The sequence below is a fragment of the Neomonachus schauinslandi genome, chromosome 10 (genome assembly GCF_002201575.2).
Source record: "Neomonachus schauinslandi chromosome 10, ASM220157v2, whole genome shotgun sequence".
Taxonomy (NCBI): domain Eukaryota; kingdom Metazoa; phylum Chordata; class Mammalia; order Carnivora; family Phocidae; genus Neomonachus; species Neomonachus schauinslandi.
Window position 1 is genome coordinate 44,821,474 of NC_058412.1, and position 13,473 is coordinate 44,834,946.

Genomic DNA, 13,473 nt, shown 5'->3' on the forward strand with positions numbered 1-13,473 from the left:
AAATGATAAACATACAAATAAGTAAATAACAAGTTTACTAGGAGGTGATAAAAGCTATCAGGAGAAGGGGGTTGGAAGTGCATTGGGAAAATGAGCAGCTTGCATTTTAAACTGGGGTAGTAAGAGTTGAGTTCAGTTGTAACTGAACCAAAATGAGTTCACTCATGTTGTTCACCCATGTGTGTTAGAAATTGCACCAGGTTCAGTTGTCCACAAAGAAAATTTATTTGCAGCAAATAAGGAGATCACAGGGAATGACTTCCAAAGCCATAACTCCCTGAGAGCGGGTGAATGGGTTCCTTTTGTTTAGGGTTAAGATGAATATTTAGGTAGGGAAGCCTTGTTATCATATGTAGAGGAGGGAATAAGGTCACACATGAGCCTTAAGGAAACATGCCTATACATACATAGGAATGTTATGTAAATGAGGCTGGTGCTCCTCCTTGGATAGAGATTTTAGTATTATTTTGAAGTAAAGGTGACGGTAGGTCATTCCAGAGGTCACTCCATGGTCCATCTACGCAGGTTCCAGGCAGGTTTAGCTGAAAGGGTCTGGGTGATCTGGGCCAGTGGGAAGTCTTGTCAGGGCAATCCATCACCTGGGGGGTAGTTTTAGGTTTCATCTGCCTAAGTTAAGAGGAAAGCCAAATGAAAATGTTAGGGGGAAAATATAAGACAAAGGTTAGTGAGTACAAGCAGGTGCGCAGTAAAGGCCAGGTCTTGCAGTCTGGCTGGTGATACAATGAGAAGGTAAGATTTTAGTCTAATTTGAGTTAGTGCAGAATTAGATGTGGTGAGTATTTGGGTTAAGAGTAACTCAGCTCAGACAGAAGAAACAGGCTGTGCAAAAGCATGAGGGTATGAACATATGTGAAGACTAGTAAGGGGGCTGGTGTGGTAGAAGTGGAGTGAAGGAGAAGGAGAGATGAAGGGAGAGGGAATAGGCCAGATCACACAGAGTCACTAGTGACATGATTGGACTTACTGATCTGGCTCAAGTTTCTAAAAGGAGACTTTGCATTGTGAGAATATATTTTTGGAGAAGAGGAATTCCAGGAGCAGCGAGACCAATGAAGAGGCTATTGCAGTAGTCCAAACTAGGGACGATAACTGCGCCAGGTGATGAAAAGTAATCAAATTGTGGACGTATTTTGAAGTTGGAGCCAAGAGGCTTTGCTGATCACTGACAGTGGGATGTGAGAGAGATATCAACTCCAAGGTTTTTGGCCTGAGCAAGAAATAATACATCTTAGATACTCTTTAAGGGAAAGAGATGTAGATATGTTACATTCATTTCCATAGCCATTTAATGTGCCATAGTATGGGTACATCATACTTTATCTGTTTTCTTACCAATGGACAGTTGGTTACTTTCTAACACCATAAATAACAATTGAATGAAAAGTTTTTGGGTAATGTTTAAATAATTCTGCAACCTTTAAAAGTACTTGCCACATTATATTTATTTATACAGTTCCTGAGGAATATTTGAAACGTGACTTAGTTTCTAATTAATAATTTTTCATTAGCTCCAAACAGAATTCACTGACCAAAATGTCCTTAATGTTTTCTTCATCTTGACGAATCCTTAGCCAGGCTTCTTCCCGGCTGTAGACACCTGGCTCCCCTTTTCTTAAAGCATTTATTTTAGAAAACTTGTCATTGCAAGTCTTTTCTCTACCTCATTGAGATGTAAATCATTTTTTTAAATCCAAAGATTTATTGATCACAAATTATGTACCAACCATTTTGCTAAGTGTCTTCCATGTGTTACATCACTTAATTCTAAGGAAAAAAAAGAAAATCCTGTGAGTTAGATACTAATATTACCCTCATGTAGAGATTGAGAGGCAGGATTATTTCTTGAGATGTAAATCTTTTTAAAAGCCTCTTGCCACTTTCACAACTCTGGAATGTCTTTCTCCTGGAAGAGCTAAGAACCATCTCTTTGAAATGCAATCATCAAGGAAACAGCACCCCTCCTCTCCCAGTCTCTGTGGGAGAGTATGAGCCTAAATTTGGTAGGGGCCATGCTTCACATTATAAAATCACCACCTGCCTGAGGAAAGGAGAAGGCACTTTTCTTTTGAGTAGAGCCAATTAGTGGTTTATGATACCCTCATTCCAGCTTTTAAAATCTCCCCAGCCCTTTCTTTCAGTGGCATTGAATTCAAACTTTAGTTCTAGCCTCTCTTCCTTATTGCAATAGCTTTGATTAAAAACTTTAGTTATGCAGATCAAGACTACAATTAGATATCACCTTACACCTGTTAGGATGGCTATTATCAAAGAGACACGAGATAACAAATGTTGGCAAGGATGTGGAGAAAAGTAACCCTTATACTTTGTCGGTGGGAATGTATATTGGTATAATCATTATAGAAAACTGTATGGAGTTTCCCCCAAAATTAAAAATAGAACTACCATATGATCCAGCAATCCCATTTCTGAGTATGTATCAGAAGAAAACAAAATCAGTATCTCAAAGACATATCTGCATCCCCATGTTCATCGTAGCATCATTTACAATAGCCAAGATACAGGAACAACCTAAGTGTCTGTTAACAAATGAATGGATAAAGAAATTGTATATATACATATCATTATTATATATATATCATTATATATATATATACACATTATATATATACATATATGTATATATGTAATATACAGTGTAATATATGTGTGTGTGTGTAATATATGTGTGTGTGTGAAATATTATTCAGCCATAAAAAGGAAGAAAATCCTGCCATCTGTGAACAATATGAAAGAAACTGGAGGAATTATGCTAAGTGAAATAAATCAGAGAAAGACAAATACTGTATGATATCACTTATATATAAAATCTAAACAAACAAACAAAAGTTGAACTCATAGAAATAGAAAGTAGAATTGTAGTTGTCAGGGTCTGGGGGGTGGGGGAAATGGGGAGATAGTGGTCAAAAGTTACAAAATTTTAGTTAGAAGACAAATAAATCCCGTGAGCCTCATGTACAGCATGGTAGCTATAGTTAATAGTCCATTGTGTACATCAAATTTGCCATGAGAGTGGATCTTAAGTTTTCTCATTTAAAAAAGCAACCATATGAGATGGTACTACATTAATTTAATTAACTTGATTGTGGCAATCATTTCATAATGTATACATATATCAAATAATAACATTGTATACTTTAAATAAAAACAATTTTACTTGCCTATCATGCTTCATAATTCTGTGAAAATATTCAAAAAATAAAAATATCTTTGCCTGTTTAACTTTGTCCAGTGCAAGCATACATTTCTCAAGGTCAAAGCTGAGAGCCTCTTCAGAAAGAAAACATTACCCTAGATAACAGCCTCCCTTGATCATTCCACTTTCCATCTTTTCCTGTGCCATCTCCAGAAAATAATCATATTGAATACCTTCATTAAAAAAGAATTATGAGTGTAGTATAATTTATGTTTATGGAGTTAAGAAGAGCCTTACATTATAAAGTAATGTCCGGAAATGATTATTCAGTAAATAGAGTGAGCCAGGATCAAAATTTCTGCTTCAAGAGTGGTAATTAGTTTGCTTATTATTATTACTAATTCTCAATAATGTATATGTCACTCCTGTGTTAATGCTTTGAAAATAAAGTTAAGAGTACCTGGAAATATTATTTGAATGTACTCTCAAACCATACTGCTCAAAAGTTAGCATTAACTGAGAGCATTAGTATCCATACAGTTTACTCCACTATTTTGGTAATTGGAGAAAGAAACATACAAAATCTTTATATAAGCTCTGTACAGCTTTAAAAATATTAAATTTTATACCATAATAACTTAGGTCATAGAAATTTTAACACAGTAGAAACCATCTACAACCATTGTTTAAAGGGAAACTGCTTCTTACTATTAAAGGTCATAAGGAATTTAAGTTTTATTCTTATACTTAATGCACTGTACTACATTATAAAATACGGCAGCCCTATATATAATAAGTTGCTTTTAGATATTATTTACAAGTTTATTCTAAAACAGCTGTAACTAAAGCGACTCCTGTTTTAAATTTCACAGTACTTCATGTGCATATGAACATATTCCGTAATTCTTCTTTTATTTGTGAGAGGAAGAACTATTCACTAAGAAATAAAAAAATCCATAAAAACGTATAAAATAAAAAATTAGAGTTCCAGAAATGATTTTGTACCCAACTGGGTACTCTGTGCAACCAGCCAAGTAACATAATGTTAAAACCAAGGGGCCAAATTGCTTCTGCTCTTTTAAAGTAAAGGTTACATTTGTAATCATTGTCTCACAGTATTTTTATAAACTGGAGTTGTTAAATTGTTTCCTAACAAAACTCAGGGACCTTTTACACAAACAATAAATGTTTTGTTTTCAAAATACAAAGTTTATTTTTGAAGTAAAGATTTATGTTCCATGAAGTCTCTGAGCCTGAGAATGCTTTCAGCTCTGGGAAATTCCTGTTGAACAGAAGTAGCTACTATAAGCATTGTGAAGTACCCTCCTGGGTGTGACATTCCCAGCTTGATGACTTGATGGTATAATTTACTTATATGGTACTCTTCAAAGTGATTTTGTAGCTTTGGGTAGGAAACTGAAATCAGAGTTACTGAGCCTCAGATAAGTGAAATTTACACTTATGAACACTGAAGATTGCTATAATCATTTTCAGGATGAAAAAAATTTAACTACTGACATCAAATCAAAACTTCAAACATAGAGGGAAGTTTTACTCTGTGGTTTAAAAAAAGCCAATGAATAAACTGAGTTCAGTTCATAGGAAGAATTATTGGCAAATGATTTAATTAAGGTCATGTTGACGGTCTATTAACAATTAAAATAATTTGCTTAATTTGAAGGAAGACTTCCTAGAATAATAACATTCTTTCTTTCTTTGCTTAAAAGCTAATTGCTGATTTCTGCATTCAAATCTGTCCAGTGACTTCCAGTGGCATTTCATTCAAAATCTCACTGGATCATCCAGGAAGACACTGAAGGAAGAAAATACAAAAGAGTTTTGAAGGAAAATACTCACAGATAAAGTAATTATTGCTAATTATGGAGCAGAATTGAGAATAGAGCCTATTCATTCTTCTGCTTTTGGTATTACCTGGCTTTATTATTTGAAATAGATAGAGCTTGGAAAAGTATCAGAAAGCTGGAGCCCTATCTCTATCTACCCCTTGGGGGCTCATCTGTAAACTGGGACAATGGAGAGAGCGTTGCTGCCTCCACCTTCATTTTGCCCTCACAAAAAATGTATATTGATACAGAGACAACAAATTTCACGCAATTCCAAGAAGAATTCAGAACAGCAAATGCTAAAAAATTGTAGGTTAACAAGGAGGAAATATTCTATTATCAGCAACAAATCTGTCCTTAGGGTAATATATACACTTGTAATTAGTATTGTCATATGAGAGAATAAAAAATAATGAATACAAGAATTTAGGAAGAGATAAGTCAAAAAAACCTAAAGCAGAGGAATAGATTAGATTAAAGCAAATTATTTAGAAACTAGGATAATTTAATCGATAATCGTTTTCTCATAAAAAATTTATAAAAGATAAATTTTCTTCAACTAGTAAGGTAAACATAGAGAAACTGAAATGTAAATATGACCTTACTAATTAAAAGTAAACTTAAAATCTAATTTAGAGAAGGTACTGCCAAAATGCACTTCTAATAGTTTGGAAAGTTTATGTGAAATAGATTTTTGTAAGTATCACCAAATATGTCTAAAGAAGCAAAAGAGCTCTCAAATAGGTGTCTATGAAATAGACACCATACACTTTTTAAGAACTATCTTTGAAATAGATGGTTTCGCTGGAAAATTCTATCAAAACTTTGAGGAATACAATATTTGTTGCTTATGCAAACAGTTTGTGAGCAGCTACATAAACAGAGAAATCCTCACAGTGCAATTTCTGAAACTAAACTAAGTATAAAATTTGAGTAAGGTAACATAATGAGGAGTTCTAAATAACAGTTTTAGTTTTGGAATCCTATCCTAAATAATGGTAGGTTATATTTCATAAAATAGTGAAATCATAACACAGCATGACTAAGTAAGGAGGTTTTATTTCTCTGAGAGAGCAATGTGTAGCAGAAGGGTTAGCCAATCTCCAAGAACTTGGTGTTCGTAGTTATAAATTACTGAGGAGTTGGGAATATTTGTAACTGCAGAAAAAACAAAAACAAAAACAAAACAAAACAAAACAGCCAATCTTATGTGTGTGATACCTAATAAAAGACTATGTAATATATTTCTTCAACTAGAATAAGCAGATAAATTAATCTGTCATAGTGGAAATCTAGAGGCAGTTTCAAGTATCTTTAAAAATTTAGTACAGGGGCGCCTGAGTGGCTCAGTCGGTTAAGCGTCTGCCTTCGGCTCAGGTCATGATCCCAGGGTCCTGGGATCGAGCCCCACATCGGGCTCCCTGCTCAGCGGGAAGCCTGCTTCTCCCTCTCCCATTCCCCCTGCTTGTGTTCCTGCTCTCGCTATCTCTCTCTCTGTCAAATAAATAAATAAAATCTTTAAAAAAAAATTTAGTACAAAATAATCCTAATACTTTTAAATAATGTAAAAATATTTTTATACAATTAAGAGTATTGAACCAAAAGACTTATTGGGGGGGGGGAGTTTGAATACTGCTTTGTTCTTTAGTATTCTAAGGGTAGGGGCACCTGTGTGGCTCAGTTGGTTAAGCCACTGCCTTTGGCTCAGGTCATGATCCCAGGGTTCTGGGATCTAGCTCCCCATTGGGCTCCTTGCTCAGCGGGGAGCCTGCTTCTCTCTTTGCTTGCCACTCCCCCTGCTTGTGCTCTCTCTTTCTCTTTCTCTGAAAAATAAATAAATAAAAGCTTTAAAAAAATATCCAAAGGGCAAAAAAATATATATATAAAACCCTATAGCACAAAATAGATTCAGGTCTTTGAATGGTACAGGTCTTTCTAAGCATGACTCCACCTGCGAAAACTGACTATATAATTGACTCCATACAATTTTTTTTAACTTCCATGTATTAAATTAATTTTAAATATATTAAAAGTTTCATGAAAAACTTGTAAAATACATTTGCATGAAGGTCAATTTACTTGTATTTTTAAAAATAAAATCTAATCAAATTCTTGCTAAGTGCTGCTGTTCTGAGAATTTACATGGCTTACTGTAACTAGTGATCACTCATAGCTAGTTGCCCCCTCAGTCCCCTCCCCAAATACTCACCAGAGGAAACTGAAGTTCAGAAAGATTTAGGGCGCCTGGGTGGCTCAGTTGGTTAAGCGACTGTCTTCGGCTCAGGTCATGATCCTGGAGTCCCTGGATCGAGTCCCACATCAGGCTCCCTGCTCAGCGGGGAGTCTGCTTCTCCCTCTCACCCTCCCCCCTCTCATGTGTTCTCTCTCATTCTCTCTCTCTCAAATAAATAAATAAAATCTTAAAAAAAAAAAAAAAAGAAAGATTTAGTAAACATGCTAATGTTATCCAGCCAATTAGAAAAGTCTGGATTCAATCTCCAGTAGCCAGCCAATCTGGATCCAAATCTTGCCCTCAGGGCCAGTTTCATGGGCATGTGACCTTTGTCACTGCACAGGGCTCCACACCTAGAAGAGCCCTGAGTTTAATGTTCTGCTGCTGCCATCTTGAAATTCTTAATTTTTTTTTTTTTTTTTTTTTTTTAAAGATTTTATTTATTTACTTGAGAGAGAGAGAATGAGAGACAGAGAGCACGAGAGGGAAGAGGGCAGAGGGAGAAGCAGACCCCCTGCTGAGCAGGGAGCCCGATGTGGGACTCGATCCCGGGACTCCAGGATCATGACCTGAGCCGAAGGCAGTCGCTTAACCAACTGAGCCACCCAGGCGCCCTTGAAATTCTTAATTTTTGAACAGGAGAAGCTGCATTTTCATTTTGCACCAGAGCTTGCCAATTATGCAGGTGATCTACCTTCACTTATCCACAATACTGTGTGCATGTGCATGTGCGTGAGCGTGTGCATGTGTGTGTGAGTGTGTGTTACAAAATATTTCACCAAGAAGGACTTACTGTTCCCCTTAGGTTGCCTAAACTTTAGACAGGCTTTGCTTTCCTGCCTCAGGCCCCAACTTCCCTTTTCTTAGAGCGTTTTACCTCAGGAAACTTGTCATGGTAAATTCTCACTGCCCCTTTGAGATATAAATCTTTTAAAAAGCCTCTTGCAGGTTTTACAACCCAGGAATGTCTTCCCCAAGGACCTGGGAGCTATCCCTTTGAAATGCAGTCATCAAGGAAGACAGCACCCCTACCTCCTAATTTCTGTGGAGGATAGGAAGGAACTTGCTCCAAGTAATAAAACCACAACTGTTGTGAATATAGGAGAAAGGTTACTTTTGTTTTAGGCAAGGCCATTTAGGAACACAGGTGGCCTAAGATTCCCCATTCCAACTCAAAAACTCTCCTGCCTTTTGTCTTAGCAGAGTCGTTAGGTATCTAGATTTGGTCTCTGCTTTCTCCCCTATTGAAGCAATAGTTACAGAATAAAATTAACTTTTTTGGCTTAAATTGTCTGATGCCATCTTTTTCTTCAGCATATTCTATGCGTTATTTGTAAGCTAAATGTTTTGGTTAATGATGTATTCCCATAGTCTATCTAAGGCAAATATCAATAGCAAGACCATCATTAAAAAAAAACACAAAACACTGAATACCATTTCGTGATGTGGTTAGATAATAATTTACATAGTAAAGTTTATACTGTTGGGTGTCAAAGATTTTGGAATTGTATCAGTTTTGAATAAAATTGTTATAAACTTCTGATAAATTCATGTGGAATAAAATGTGGGTAATTTCTAAAAAAATAAAATTTGGGGATAAAAAGTATTAATAGGATTTTCCAGTTTGTTTAAAAATACCGTAAAATTGTATTTTGAAGTAATTTATTTGCAACTATGCAAAAATCCTGTTTCTCATAATATTTTTGCCCACTAACTTTAACAACTGTTAATTCTAGACTGAGACAATTACTAATGTAAAGTTTGCCAAATGGTAATTTTTTTTGTTGCCATCATTCATTTTAAATTTATTGTTAGGAATTACAACTTTTAAAAATTAAAAGTACTATCTTTAGAATAAAGTTAGCTAAGTTAAATGTAAAATTTGTTTGTAGGAACAAACAAGAAAGAATGGGCAGGAAAACCCTGAGAACAACAACAACAACAAAAAAGGGCAAGAAAAAGGAGGTTTCTAGCTTTGTTATATATTACATTATATATACCATGAAACTTATAATATTAGTAATGGCACAGACTCAGACAAACCAATGGAAGAGAACAGAACATTTGGAAAGAGATCTAATTACACATGCAAATTTACTAAATGATAAAGATGCCATCTCAAATTAGTGAAGGAAAGTAACTTTTCACTAAAAAAGCATATAAAAATATGTAATTGGATATAGCCTATGCATAATATATCACTATAAATTCCAAATGGATTAGAGGTTTAAGTGTAACAAATGTTACTGAAGCAGGAGAGCGAGGTTCTTGTCTCACGGAGTCTGAAGAATGACTCTCACGGACAAAGGAGAATGAACAAAGTGATAGGGTTTTATTAAGCAAGGATACAGAAAAAGCTCACAGGGGTGAGAGGGGTCCCGACAGGGTTGCCAATGAGGGCTTTTCATTTCTGGACTTTTATTAGGACTTTACCAAGAAACTTGCCAGTGGTTAAGTCAGTGGCCTGGAAGTAGACATAACACTTAAAATTGTGTGAGAGTTTTTGTTTCTGTGACATCTGTGATCTATAGATATGTATTGCAAGGTCGGGTTAATCTTTATAGTGAACTTTTCCTCTGATCAGTTTTTGTGGTTATTTTTATTTTCTGTATTCACAATGTAATTATTAGAAAAACATTTTAACCCTAGTAATTGGGATAGGGTGGTCCAAATTTTCCTGATCTCTCTCTTTGTTCTGTCTCAGAGTCTGCATCCCTGAAATACCCTCCTAGCCTAGTCAGGGGCCTCCTGTCTCTCCCTGCCTATATCTTAACCCTTTCACTACTCAATACCATACAAGTATTATAAACATTATAAGAAACACAAGATAATTCCTCTATGAGCTGGAGTGGGAAAAACTTTTCTAACCATTTTACTAAATCCAGGGGGTTAAAAACATAGATAAATGGGATAATAATCACAAAAGAAAATTTTGCACATGTTCACACACACACACACATGTAGTCAGAATAAAAAATTTGTACTAAGAAAAAATATTTCAATTTACATTGGATTCAAAGTTTGGTATTCTTAATATACAAAGAACTTCTAAAAAAGAAGAAAAAACCCAAAAACCTTTTAGAAGAAATAAGTTAGAAATATGGACCCTGTCCATATTTCTAAATATAATAAAATAAAACCCTATCACTTTGTTCACTCTCCTTTGACCATGAGAGTCATTCTTCAGACTCCGTGAGACAAGAACCTCGCTCTCCTGCTTCAGGAGAGATCATAAAAAATTAAATGCAATTAGCTATTAACCACATGATGAAATGATCACCCTGGTACATAGCAAGAGCAATACAAAGTGAAATTACAGGGGAATAACATTTTTCACCTATTAAATGGGCAGAAATTCAAAAGTTTGACAACATACTCTGCTGGCAAGACTGTGGGGAAATAGGCACTCTGATAATTGCTGGCAAGAATACAAACTGGTACAACATCTAGGAGGGAAATTTGGCAATATCTAGCAAAATTACATATGCAATTACACTTTGATTAGCGATTTTACTTCTAAGAGTCCATTTCAATGACACACTGGTTAAAAAATAAAAAAGAGAGATGTACTATTTGTGATAGTAAAAGACTGGAAGCAACCCAAACTTCCATCAGTAAAAGGCTAATTGAGTAAAATATGATACAGTAACTAAATACCATACTATGCAGCTATAGAGTCAGGTATCTAACTATATATTTTGATGGAATGGTCATTAAAATATTTTTAAATAAAAAAAGCAAGAAGAGCAAAATGTTAGATGCTATTGTTTTTTTTTTAAATATGGGAATTTGAGTATATTTATGTATTTGTTTATATATATATATATATTTAAATGAAAGGACAATTTATACAATTGTTAAAATATTTACCTATAAGGGGGGAGAGTGGAACATATAGGAACAGAAGGTAGATAATTTATATAATTATAAAACAAAATTATATGGAGGGAAAAAATGCCTAAATATCAAAAATGCAAGTAAAAAGAAAGGAAAACCAAAGTGTGTATCTAATTGGTGGAATGAGCTTACATAAACTATTTCAAATTACTTTTAAAACAAGTATTGTAACTATATATATTCTTATGGGATATTCTAAGGATAAAAAGTGGGAAAACAGGAGTGACTGGCTGGCTCAGTGGCTGCAACATGCAACTCTTGATCTTGGGGTTTTGAGTTTGAGCCCCACGTTGGGTGTAGAGATTACCTGAAAATACAATCTTAAAAAAAAAAAAAAAAAAGAATTGGGAAAATAAAACAATGTATCCTGTTTTGTAGGTTTTGTAATTTGTTGGTTTTGTTATTCAAATATATGTGGGATACATTTGAATTAAATTATCAGTATGAGCTCATGATGTATTTTATCTGTAAAATATTATTTACCAACCTTGTACAATAAAAGGTATAGAATCAATGGTACTTGTGATGCCCAGAGTGAGTTCTCCAAATACCATTTCCCACTAGCAGAAAACAGGACACTTGGGAGAAATTATGAAATCCATGTTTGGGGCAGTAAATGTACAAGATAAAACTAAAAAGTGTACCAGTTTCCTCATTTGTAAAATGGGAATAATAACAGCACTTTCCCTTGGACTCATGAGAATTGAGTAAATACTCCCAACTTGTAAAATAATACAACACGTTCAGGCTCAAGGTAGCACTATAACATAGCATCCTCTACATAAATTCACAGAAAAACTGGAAGTATATAAATGAAATTACCTTAGGTGTTAAGATGATATTTAATATTATTTTTTCACTCTCAGTTTTCCAATTTTCTGAATGTGTATATTAATATATGATGACATATTAGTATAAACATTTAATATATAAATGATAAAAATAATGGTGATGTTAATGTAAAAATGAGAGAACTAATTTGAATGCACAAGAATATATGGGTTGCATATATTTTCAATACCTTTGCAAGACAGAAGTGGAGAGAAAGGGTGTGTGCTTTAAAATCAAAACGGGGGGACTCCTGGGTGGCTCAGTCAGTTAAGCATCCGCCTTTGGCTGAGGACCCTCGGATCAAGTCCCACAGGGGGTTCCTTGCTCAGCGGGGAGCCTGCTTCTCCCTCTGCCTGCCGCTCCCCCTGCCTGTGCTCTCTTTCTCTCTCTGGCAAATAAATAAATAAATAAGATCTTTAAAATAATAAAATAAAATCAAAATGGGTATTAATTTTAGCTCAAACTGTTGGCTTCCAGAGTGGTGTTTGGCAGGTCAGATGCCTTCTTAGGGAGTCATGTTTTTTAAATGAATGGCTAATTTTAATTTTTAAGTGGTGATAGTTTACCAGCATCACAAAAATGTTGTCAAGAATAACAAGGGAGGGAAAACCCAGAAGAATTCTGAGCACAGAGTAGGACATAAGTAGAAAACAGCTATTTTGGGCGCCTAGGTGGCTCAGTTGGTTAAGAGATTGCCTTCGGCTCAGGTCATGATCCTGGAGTCCCTGGATCGAGTCCCACATCGGGCTCCCTGCTTGGCGGGGAGTCTGCTTCTCCCTCTCACCCTCCCCCCTCTCATGTGCTCTCTCTCAAGTAAATGAATAAAATCTTTAAAAAAAAAAAAAAGAAAACAGCTATTTTAATTTTTTAAAAAATAATTTTATGTAACACTTTGGGAAATTATGATTTTTTGAAAAATTATAAATCTTGCCAAATAAAAAGATATTAGCATTTATACCTTTTTACTCTTAGAATTTCCTCAATTCTATTAACATAACTTTTCAAGTGTATCTTGTTTTTTTTTTCCCCCCCTGAGAAAATAAATTTGTAAAGGCCACATTTTCTGCTATTACTTTTATCTTTATAATCACTCTGCTTATAAGAGAAGGCCACAGCAGTAAAAGCAAATGCAGCTGTGAAATTGTTCCTTTTACCCTTCACAAAATGATCGCTACTTAAATGCTATACATTTAAAAAAATAATTTTTCAAATGACTGTCCCTGAAATTATTTTGGCTTTTTCAAAATTATTTGTCCTCATCACATTTGCAAGTTCTTCCTCTACAGTATCTGCCATTTAAATATGTTATTATTCATCAAGGACCAATTTTGTCCCCGTTATGTGAGGCCTTAGTGCTCAGAATTTTCTGTCTGATGGTAGCAAAGTGGAAAATTAAGCTGGAAAATTTCCATGGCCTAACCTTTTCTTATTAGCATTTTTCCCTCCTTTCTTGTTTCCTAATACCTTGGCATGCCCTGATCCTTTCAGCTAAT